The sequence below is a fragment of the Anomaloglossus baeobatrachus genome, chromosome 9 (genome assembly GCF_048569485.1).
Source record: "Anomaloglossus baeobatrachus isolate aAnoBae1 chromosome 9, aAnoBae1.hap1, whole genome shotgun sequence".
In the NCBI taxonomy this organism is placed as follows: domain Eukaryota; kingdom Metazoa; phylum Chordata; class Amphibia; order Anura; family Aromobatidae; genus Anomaloglossus; species Anomaloglossus baeobatrachus.
Genome location: NC_134361.1, coordinates 25,185,945 through 25,197,447, shown reverse-complemented (window position 1 = coordinate 25,197,447; position 11,503 = coordinate 25,185,945).

Sequence of the window (11,503 nt, the reverse complement as noted above, 5' to 3'; positions counted from 1 at the left end):
GTTGTTAGCTGTTTTAAAATATTGTTCTTTTGCTGGACAAACACTTTAACCCATTTTGAGCCCACAATATATCACACATAAAAACACTGAGTCACCATGTAGAAATCTTACATTCTGATCTTGTATTTCAGAGCTGAAAACTCCCTGCATTGATTCAATATCTGCACAGAGATTCATCAGGTGATTGACATTCTAGGAAGTTTTATCTTTCCACTAGACTATTGTAACGCCCCAATGTAACAGCCATTCTCCTGCCACAACACCCGCACTCTTACTGCAACAGCCACATTCCTATCAGAACAGCCTCTCTCTTAGCGGTACTTTGCACGTTGCGACATCGCTACTCCGATATCGTCGGGGTCAAATCGAAAGTGACGCACATCCGGTAACGACGTCGCAACGTGTAAAGCCTAGATGCGCCCATAAACAATCGCAAAAGTGTCGTAAATCGGTGATCTGTGTAGCGTCGGACATTTTCATAATGTCGCACCAATAGGAGATACGATGTTGTTCCTCGTTCCTGCGGCAGCACACATCGCTATGTGTGACACCGCAGGAGCGAGGATAATCTCCTTACCTGCCTCCACCGGCTATGCGGAAGGAGGAAGATGGGCGGGATGTTTTCGTCCCGCTCATCTGTGACCCTCCGCTTCTATTGGCCGCCTGCCGTGTGACATCGCTGTGACGCCGCACGACCTGCCCCCTTAGGAAGGAGGCGGGTAGCCGGCCAGAGTGACGTCACAGGGCAGGTAAATGCGTGTGAAGCTGGCTGCCATAGCGATAATGTTCGCTACGGCAGCTATCACAAGATATCACGTGTGCGACGGGGGAGGGTACTATCGCGCTCGACAACGCTAGCCGATGCTAGCGATGTCTCAGCGTGCACAGTACCCCTTACTTTAAAAACATCACTGTTACTGCAACAGCCGCATTCTCACTACAAGTCCACACTCCCATCACAAAAGCTGAATTCTTTGTACAATAGTCTTACTTTCACTCCAATACCTCTATACCCCAACATGAACTGCATTTGTAGCGCCCCTGAGACACTCAGGGCACTACAGGGAACTGCATCCTCACGGAGTTGCAGGGCCTACCCCCTGGGACCTAGAACACCAGTGCCAGCAACACCAACACACACCAAAAATCCTAGTTACCACACCACACCTGGGGGCACTGCCTAGTCAGACACAAGGAGATGGCCACCTAGAGGGCGGAGCCTGACCAGAAGAACTAGACAACCTGGTGGGAGGGGACAGCAGAAAGTCTAAGTAGGAAGTGAAAGTGGAAAGATGTGCCTAGATCTGGGTCGTGTAACGGTGACCCGGGGGCATGGGAGAGTGGTCGCTAGGGCAGGTACACCCGAGTACCGCTGGGACCAGAGCACGCACGGGGCACAGGGCCCTAGGTCAGGCAACAGTTTCAGATGGCCTGGCAAATACCTGCACAGTGAGGGGACCTTCACGGACTTCACTGACCCACAAATCCGGGGGCATCAGCAGTAAAGCAAGGATCAGGGTTCTGGACACATACCTGCCCTACAGAGTCCACACTGCCCGCCGTACGGACAAGGAGACTGCCACCAAAAAGGGACAGTCGGGCCCCAAACGCTCCATGCTACGGGGACCCAACCACACTGAGGGTGCCGGGGACAGAGCAATCAACTGGCACTGGAAATACAGGGACCTGAACCAGCCATCTGAGGCTCCACGAGTGAGTAGACACTGTTAATTACAACCCCGGTGTGGCCTCCCTTATTATTCCAACATACATCTCCCAGGCTCAGCCCTACTTGCGGAGAGCCTACCACCACAGCTGCCATTACCACCAGCCCTGGGAGAAAATCCACTCAGCAGCGGCGGTTCCACCATACTAACCGCAACCCGCAGGTGGCGTCACACAAATGACTTTATCCTCCCCTGTAAATACTTCCCATTAAATAAGCACCCAGGGCACGGGACCGGGCAACGGCCACCACCAAAGTGACATTCCCCAGTGATACACTGCCTGGAACAGAGTACCCCATTCCCTGGGCAACACACATTCCCAAATCAACACCTGCAATTCCACTGCAGCAACACACCTTTCCCAGCAGCTGTACTCCCACTGTCACAGTCACATTCCCAATTCATCTGGAAACCTAATTACTTCCCACATGATGCTGTTAAGGATAGGACCTAAATGATCCCTTTGGATCTGACCGCTGTTTCAAATCATAATGTCGTGTGTGTACAGGAAGAAAGAACGATAATTAATTGAATCAATTATGACTCTTCCTCTCATGACAGATGCTGGGCAATACTAAACTTTATTCTTAAAAAAAGCCCCTAGACCGAGAAGTAAGGGGGTGTAAACAAAAGTTTTAGTCCAATCAAGTATCGTAGGTCGGGGCTTCAAGATATATAGAAATCTGCATATCCTCTTCTTGATTGGTTCAGTTCTGTCTCTTAGGAATTCTTTTGTCCATCGTCCCGGGTGTAGACAGGATATAGCAGCCATCTTTAAAATTACATGTGCTGGTATATACTGTGTTTAAGGAAAATCACTAAATATGCAATATACACATATACGGTATGTATTAGTAAAAGAGAACAAAGACATGCATAAATATGTGTGTTAGTTTACATCTTCTAAACTATATACCTGAGTCTATAAAATGGCTGAATTAAGTATTTTTGGATACTCAATTCTTATCCGCAACAATAACAACTACAATCTAATACAATAACAATACAAGGACAACGACCCTCACTACAACAGCTGTACTCCCATCAGGACCCTATGAAGTGTACAAACTGTAAAATTCCTCCGATTGAAGAATATTTTATCCATCCTCTATTTTTATTACTGTAGTTTGATGGAACCAAAATTTTTGTTCATGCACCCATCAGGATTATTATCATATTTACACTTTAAAACAATTTCCAAAAAAATGACCGAAAAATGACTCTTTTCTATTTGTTGTTCATGGAAACAACATTGATGAATACGTGGGGGGGCAAAGTGCCCCCCATCCCTGGGGACTGACTGGACTGTCATATAAAAAGCTCCTATTAGTTGAACCCCTAAATAACGGGAAATTTTGAGTCCCATTTCAACTTAAGAGTTCACATTTATTGTTATTTTATGCAAAAAATATCCAATTCCCACCCCTTTTTGGTCTTCTTAAAGGGAAAGTCCTGAAAAAATATATGTTGCAGCAGAAATTAAAATCTAAACAGATTAGATCAATGCAATTTAATCACCTACATGCAATCTTATAATTGCATAGGAATTATAGCCAGAAGAATTTGCATGACCATAAATAAAGGGTATGATGTAGAGATCTAGGCTTGTGATATATCATCAAGTACTGGGCATTCCTCCAATTCCAAATTGTACTAATTTATAGGGATTTGCTTACGACTGACGCTCCAAATTATATAACCCGATTTCACAATAAATGGATTCTTATCACAATAGCACCAGTCACATCACAACGGCCACACTTCCAACACAATGCCTGCACTCTCACCACAATGCCTGCACTCTCATCACAATGCCTGCACTCTCACCACAATGCCTGCACTCTCACCACAATGCCTGCACTCTCACCACAATGCCTGCACTCTCATCACAATGCCTGCACTCTCACCACAATGCCTGCACTCTCACCACAATGCCTGCACTCTCACCACAATGCCTGCACTCTCACCACAATGCCTGCACTCTCATCACAATGCCTGCACTCTCACCACAATGCCTGCACTCTCACCACAATGCCTGCACTCTCATCACAATGCCTGCACTCTCACCACAATGCCTGCACTCCCAACACAATGCCTGCACTCTCATCACAATGCCTGCACTCTCATCACAATGCCTGCACTCTCACCACAATGCCTGCACTCCCAACACAATGCCTGCACTCTCATCACAATGCCTGCACTCTCATCACAATGCCTGCACTCTCACCACAATGCCTGCACTCCCAACACAATGCCTGCACTCTCATCACAATGCCTGCACTCTCATCACAATGCCTGCACTCTCACCACAATGCCTGCACTCTCATCACAATGCCTGCACTCTTATCACAATGCCTGCACTCTCACCACAATGCCTGCACTCTCACCACAATGCCTGCACTCTCACCACAATGCCTGCACTCTCATCACAATCCCTGCCCCTCACCACAATGCCTGAACTCTCACCACAATGCCTGCACTCTCACCACAATGCCTGCACTCTCATCACAATGCCTGCACCTCACCCCAATGCCTGCACTCTCACCACAATGCCTGCACTCCCAACACAATGCCTGCACTCTCACCACAATGCCTGCACTCTCACCACAATGCCTGCACTCTCATCACAATGCCTGCACTCTCATCACAATGCCTGCACTCTCACCACAATACCTGCACTCTCATCACAATGCCTGCACTCTTATCACAATGCCTGCACTCTCACCACAATGCCTGCACTCTCACCACAATGCCTGCACTCTCACCACAATGCCTGCACTCTCATCACAATCCCTGCCCCTCACCACAATGCCGGAACTCTCACCACAATGCCTGCACTCTCACCACAATGCCTGCACTCTCATCACAATGCCTGCACCTCACCACAATGCCTGCACTCTCACCACAATGCCTGCACTCCCAACACAATGCCTGCACTCTCACCACAATGCCTGCACTCTCATCACAATGCCTGCACCTCATCACAATGCCTGCACTCTCATCACAATGCCTGCACCTCACCACAATGCCTGCACTCTCACCACAATGCCTGCACTCCCAACACAATGCCTGCACTCTCACCACAATGCCTGCACTCTCATCACAATGCCTGCACCTCACCACAATGCTTGCACTCTCATCACAATGCCTGCACTCTCATCACAATGCCTGCACTCTCACCACAATGCCTGCACTCTCACCACAATGCCTGCACTCTCACCACAATGCCTGCACTCTCATCACAATGCCTGCACTCTCATCACAATGCCTGCACTCCCACCACAATGCCTGCACTCCCACCACAATGCCTGCACTCCACCACAATGCCTGTACTTTCACCACAATGCCTGCACTCTCACCACAATGCCTGCACTCTCACCAGAATGCCTGCACTGTCACCACAATGCCTGCACTCTCAACACAATGCATGCACTCTCATCACAATGTCTGCACTCTCACCACAATACCTGTAATCTCATCACAATGTCTGCACTCTCACCACAATGCCTGCACTCTCAACACAATGCATGCACTCTCAACACAATGCATGCACTCTCATCACAATGTCTGCACTCTCACCACAATACCTGTAATCTCATCACAATGTCTGCACTCTCACCACAATGCCTGCACTCTCAACACAATGCATGCACTCTCAACACAATGCCTGCACTCTCATCACAATGTCTGCACTCTCACCACAATGCCTGTAATCTCATCACAATGTCTGCACTCTCATCAGCATCTGCACTTCTTCAACAGTGACCGCACTCCAACACCCACTGCTCCACTTCTGTAATACTAACTCTACTTCAACTGGCCCACCACAACAAACTCTTCCGAACCCACAAAGGTTGCAGTTCCCACTTTCAATACGTGTACAGTGGAACCTTGGATTACGAGCATAATTGGTTCCAGGAGTGAGCTCTTTAACCAAGTTACGCTTATATCAAGGAATATTTTCCCATAAGAAATAATTGAAACTCAGACAATTTGATCCATAATCCAAAAATATTTACTGTATTTATACAAAGTTATTACAGTAATACAAAATAATGAGTTAGTATACAGAATATAGTGTGTATTATACATTACTGTACAATGGAATTGTAACGTTATACTGAGGAGACACTGGCGCCAACCACTAGGGGGCGATAAGGTAGTATAACAAACCTGGTCTAATGTAACGCTGCCCTGAAGGGAAGCACTGAAGCTCACCTAGAGTGCAGCAACCAGGCAAGCCCAATAGAGGGCACGAGGACTGGAACGGGGACACAAGTTAGAGGGAAATGGCCAAAGGGATGAACGAACAGAAAAGGACTAGGGACCGGAGGGGAACAGAGGAGGAGAAAATGACAAGTCTGGAGACACAGGTCAGGTCGGGTCCAGAGGGAGATGAAGGTCACATCAGGTCAGGGGGGAGACAAAGGTCAGGACGGGACAGGTCACTCACGCAGCTGAGCGGGAAATATCACTGGCGAAGCACTGGAGGTGCAGCGCCAGAATATAGTGGCCTATCCATCAGAGTGAGGCAGAAAGGATTAACCCCTCATGGCCTGGAACTCTGAGTGGGAATACTGCAATGGCTCAGCAATGGCCGAGCCTGGCAAAGATCATGACAGGAATACTGTATACTGTACTGTATACAGTAGACAGAACGTTACCTCCAGGTTTACACAGAGCAGGGGCGGATCAGAGCGCAGTGACAGGACGGAACTGGAAGTGTGCGATGTGAACATTTGCTCGTATTGCGAGTTCCAGCTCACAAACCAAGTTACAAACTTGTGAAAGATTTGCTCATCTAGCGGACCGCTCACAAACGGGGTTACTCGTAATCCAAGGTTCCACTATACTTATTTTAAAAAACTGGTTTGTGAACAAGTGGAGTTAAAAAACAGGAGTTGTTGCCGCTGAGTGAGATGTTGTGAATTGGTTGAGTTCTTCCTTTTGCAGCGTTTAGTTTTGTGCAGTGTGTTATAAGTACTGACACAATTCAAAACCCCTCTTCCTATGTGCCTAATTAGGAGAAGGAAAAATTGGGTGTTCTCAGGTGCTTAACTTTATTTGTGGTTCTGAACAAGTGGAGTTAAAAAACAGAAGTTTTGGCTGCTGAGTGAGATTTTGTGGATTGGAAAAGGTAAGTGTTCTCAGGTGCTTAAATTAAACCAGAGGACTGAACCTTGCTCCGGATGACGTTTGATCACTAAGTGGCTTATGCACAAGTGGAGTTAAAAATCAGGAGTTGATAAAAGGGGTTAAAGGCCTGTAGTACTTAATTTTTGAACTACCTTTATTTTTTCTACATTATTTTTATTTATTTATTTTTAAATCCTGAAATAAGTACAGTATTTTTCTGACTACACTAGAGATGAAAATTAGAGAGCAATATATGATCATTTGGGTTTTTTTCAGAAATACTGCAATGTACATTGAATGTTTTGTGTAAGGGGCGCACCATGCCACTAGGACAGGTTAAGGGGTGCACCATGCCACTAGGACAGGGTAAGGGGTGCACCATGCCACTAGGACAGGGTAAGGGGTGCACCATGCCACTAGGACAAGGTAAGGGGTGCACCATGCCACTAGGACAGTGTTTTACAAAAGATCCAAAGTTTACAACCATAAAACCTGTATTTTGCCCAAAACATGAGGATCACAATTAAAGATTATCAGTAAATTCTCTGAAGGTAACAACAGTCACATTCAGTAGGACGTGCACCGGCCGTCGCTGTGAATGACTTCAGCACATCTGCGGCCACAGGACATCTCTAGTGTCTCACACTGCTCTGGGGGGATTTTGGTCCACTCTTCTTCCAGTCTCTTCCACAGGACATCACTAGTCTCTCACACTGCTCTGGGGGGATTTTGGTCCACTCTTCTTCCAGTCTCTTCCACAGGACATCACTAGTCTCTCACACTGCTCTGGGGGGATTTTGGTCCATTCTTCTTCCAGTCTCTTCCACAGAACATCACTAGTGTCTCACACTGCTCTGGGGGGATTTTGGTCCACTCTTCTTCCAGTCTCTTCCACAGGACATCACTAGTCTCTCACACTGCTCTGGGGGGATTTTGGTCCACTCTTCTTCCAGTCTCTTCCACAGGACATCACTAGTCTCTCACACTGCTCTGGGGGGATTTTGGTCCATTCTTCTTCCAGTCTCTTCCACAGAACATCACTAGTGTCTCACACTGCTCTGGGGGGATTTTGGTCCACTCTTCTTCCAGTCTCTTCCACAGGACATCACTAGTCTCTCACACTGCTCTGGGGGGATTTTGGTCCACTCTTCTTCCAGTCTCTTCCACAGGACATCACTAGTGTCTCACACTGCTCTGGGGGGATTTTGGTCCACTCTTCTTCCAGTCTCTTCCACAGAACATCACTAGTCTCTCACACTGCTCTGGGGGGATTTTGGCCCATTCTTCTTCCAGTCTCTTCCACAGGACATCACTAGTGTCTCACACTGCTCTGGGGGGATTTTGGTCGACTCTTCTTCTAGTCTCTTCCACAGTTCTTTGACTGTTGTGGGTTTCTTGGCCATAACTTTGTCACCAAGGATTTTTCATAGGTTTTCTATTGAGTGGTTCTTTTAGAGGTACTCTGTGTATTCTTTCCATCTTTCCTTGATCTGTTCCTGCTCAGTTAGTTTGTTCCTGTTGGCATCTTTCAACATATCCACTCTTGAAAGCTTCATCTTATCTCTAATCATTTGGTGCCTTCCTGGTCTTGTCCTTCAGATGTTCGTTTTCTATCCCTATTTACAAAGAGCAAAAATGTAAACACAACACTTTTGTTTTCGTTCCCATTTTTTATTAGCTGAAATTAACGATCTAAGTCTTTTTCTATGTACAAAAGGCTCTTTTCCCTCAATATTGTTCACAAATTTGTCTAAATCTGTGTTAGTGATCACTTCACCTTTGCAGAGATAATCCATCCATCTCACATGTGTGACATATCAAAATGCTGATTAGGCAGCACGATTATTGCACAGGTGTGCCTTAGGCTGGCCAGCATGATTATTACACAGGTGTGCCTTAGGCTGGCCACAATTAAAGGTCACTCTAAAATTTACAGTTTTACGACACAGCGCAATGCCACAAATGTTGAGGTTCTGAGGGAGCGTGCAGTTGTCATGCTGAGTGCAGGAACGTCCACCAGAGCTGTTGCACATGAATTGAATGTTCATTTCTCCAGCATAAGCCATCTCCAATTTCAGAGAATTTGGCAAAACATCCAACCGGCCTCACAACCGCAGACCACGTGTAACCGCACCAGTCCAGGACCTCCACATCCAGCATCTTCACCCCAAGATCGTCTGAGACCGGCCTCCCGGACAATGGCTGCCACAATCAGTGCAAAACCAAAGAATTTCTGCACAAACTGTCAGACACCGTCTCAGGAAAGCTCATCATCTTCATCAGGGTCTCCACCTGACTGCAATTTGTTGTCGGAACCAACCTAGGGGGGCAAATGGCATCTAGCACGTGTGAGAGGTGTTCTCTTCATGGGTGAATCCCGGATCTCACTGTACAGAGCAGATGGCAGACTGCATGCTTGGTGTCTTGTGGATGAGCGGTTTGCTGACCTCAATGTTGTGAAGTGGTCTCTAACACAGACTTAGGCGGGCTTTGCACACTACGACATCGCAAGCCGATGCTGTGATGCCGAGCGCGATAGTCTCCACCCAGCAGCTGCGATATCTTTGTGATAGCTGCCATAGCGAATATTACTACGGCAGCTTCACATGCACTCACCTGCCATACGACGTCGCTCTGGCCGGAGAACCGCCTCCTTATTAAGGGGGTGAGTCGTGTGGCGTCACAGCGATGTCACACGGCAGGCAGCCAATAGGAGCGGAGGGGCGGAGATGAGCGGGATGTAAACATCCCGCCCACCTCTGTCCTTCCGCATAGCCGACGGGAGCCGCGGTGACGCAGGTAGGAGATGTTCCTCGCTCCTGCGGCTTCACACACAGCGATGTGTGCTGCCGCAGGAGCAAGGAACAACATCGGACCGTCGCATCAGCGTAATTATGGAATTCGCCGACGCTACACCGATGATACGATTATGACGCTTTTGCGCTCGTTAATCGTATCATCTAGGATTTACATACTACGATGTCGAGAGCGACGCAGGAAGTACGTCATATTCAATTTGACCCCACCGACATCGCACCTGCGATGTCGTAGTGTGCAAAGCCTCCCTTAGCCAATTTTTTTAAACATATTTCAGGGAAAAAGGCCTTTTGTGCATATAAAAAAGTCTTAAGCAGGCTTTACACGCTACGACATCGCTACAGCGATCTCATTGGGGGTCACGGATTTTGTGACGCACATCCGGCCGCTGTAACGATCTCGTTGTGTGTGACTCATAGGAGCGATTTTGGATCGTTACAAAAACGTCCAAAATCGCTCCTCGTTGACATGGGGGTCACTTCTCAAATATCGCTGCTGCAGCGTGTACGATGTAGTTCGTCGCTCCTGCGGCAGCACACATCGCTCCGTGTGACGCCGCAGGAGCAAGGAACCTCCCCTTACCTGCCGCCGCCCGCAATGCGGAAGGAATGAGGTGGGCGGGATGTTACGTCCCGCTCATCTCCGCCCCTCCGCTTTGATTGGGCGGCCGCTTAGTGACGTCGCTGTGACGCCGCACGGACCGCCCCCTTAGAAAGGAGGCGGTTCGCCGGTCACAGCAACGTGGAAGAGCAGGTAAGTAGTGTGACGGGTCCGGGCGATGTTGTGCACCACGGGCAGAGATTTGCACAACCGATGGGGGCGGGTACCCACGCTAGCGATATCGGTACCGATATCGCAGCGTGTAAAGTGGCCTTTATATCTTTGAGTTTAGCTCTTGAAAACCAGGAGGAAAAGAAGTGTTGTGTTTGTATTATTTTTTGGTGTATATGTTTGGATAATAAAGTTCTTCGTCTGCTCTAATAGCTCTCTTTAGTCTTTTACTGATGTTGTCTGCGTCTTGATTGTTATCTTTTACTTTTGCCAGTCTTCTTTTGTCGATTTATGTTTAGGGTCTCTTCTGATAACCATGGCTGCGGGGGTCTCTTCCGCCTCTTGTTAATTGTTTTCCTAGCTTCTTCAGTAATAATTGTCTTCATACTGTATGTGTCCATAATTCCTCAGGTTTTCTTTAATCCATGACTGGTGATGTAAATTGATTGTACAGACCGTTCCAAAATACTTCAGTTATGTTGTCCAAATCGAAGTTGGAAACCACCTGTTGTCTAATCTGTTTAAAAATAATCTTTGATGTCAAATGTTCATGGTCAGTTCCACAGTCAGCTCCTGGCCTTGTATTCACAGTAAGGATAGATGATAGTCATCTTTGAAGAACACATCTGGTCAATCTGACTCTTATACGCCCCATTTGGGATATTCATGTGTAGAGTCTACGTTTGTGTTTTTGGAACATGTTCTTAATGGAATATTGCTTTGTTGTACAAAAGTCAATGAATATTCTTCCAGCCTAGTTTTATTTACCAAGCCAACAGTTTCAAACAACGGTTTCATGTTTGCCTATTTTGACACGTGGCCACTGTAACATTTAAGTCTCCCATGATAATAAGTAAGTCTTATTTTGGCATTTTGGTGATTTCCTCTTGGACTTCATCGTAGAATAGTTCAGTGTCCTCCTCATCTGCAGTTTGTGGTGTGTAGACTTGTATAACTGTGACATGTGTGACGCCCTGGCCTATCAGGTCGTCACAGGGTATTGTGCAATCTGCCTTTCTGCACAGTATCCGCATCCTCCTTGGTTATGTGTC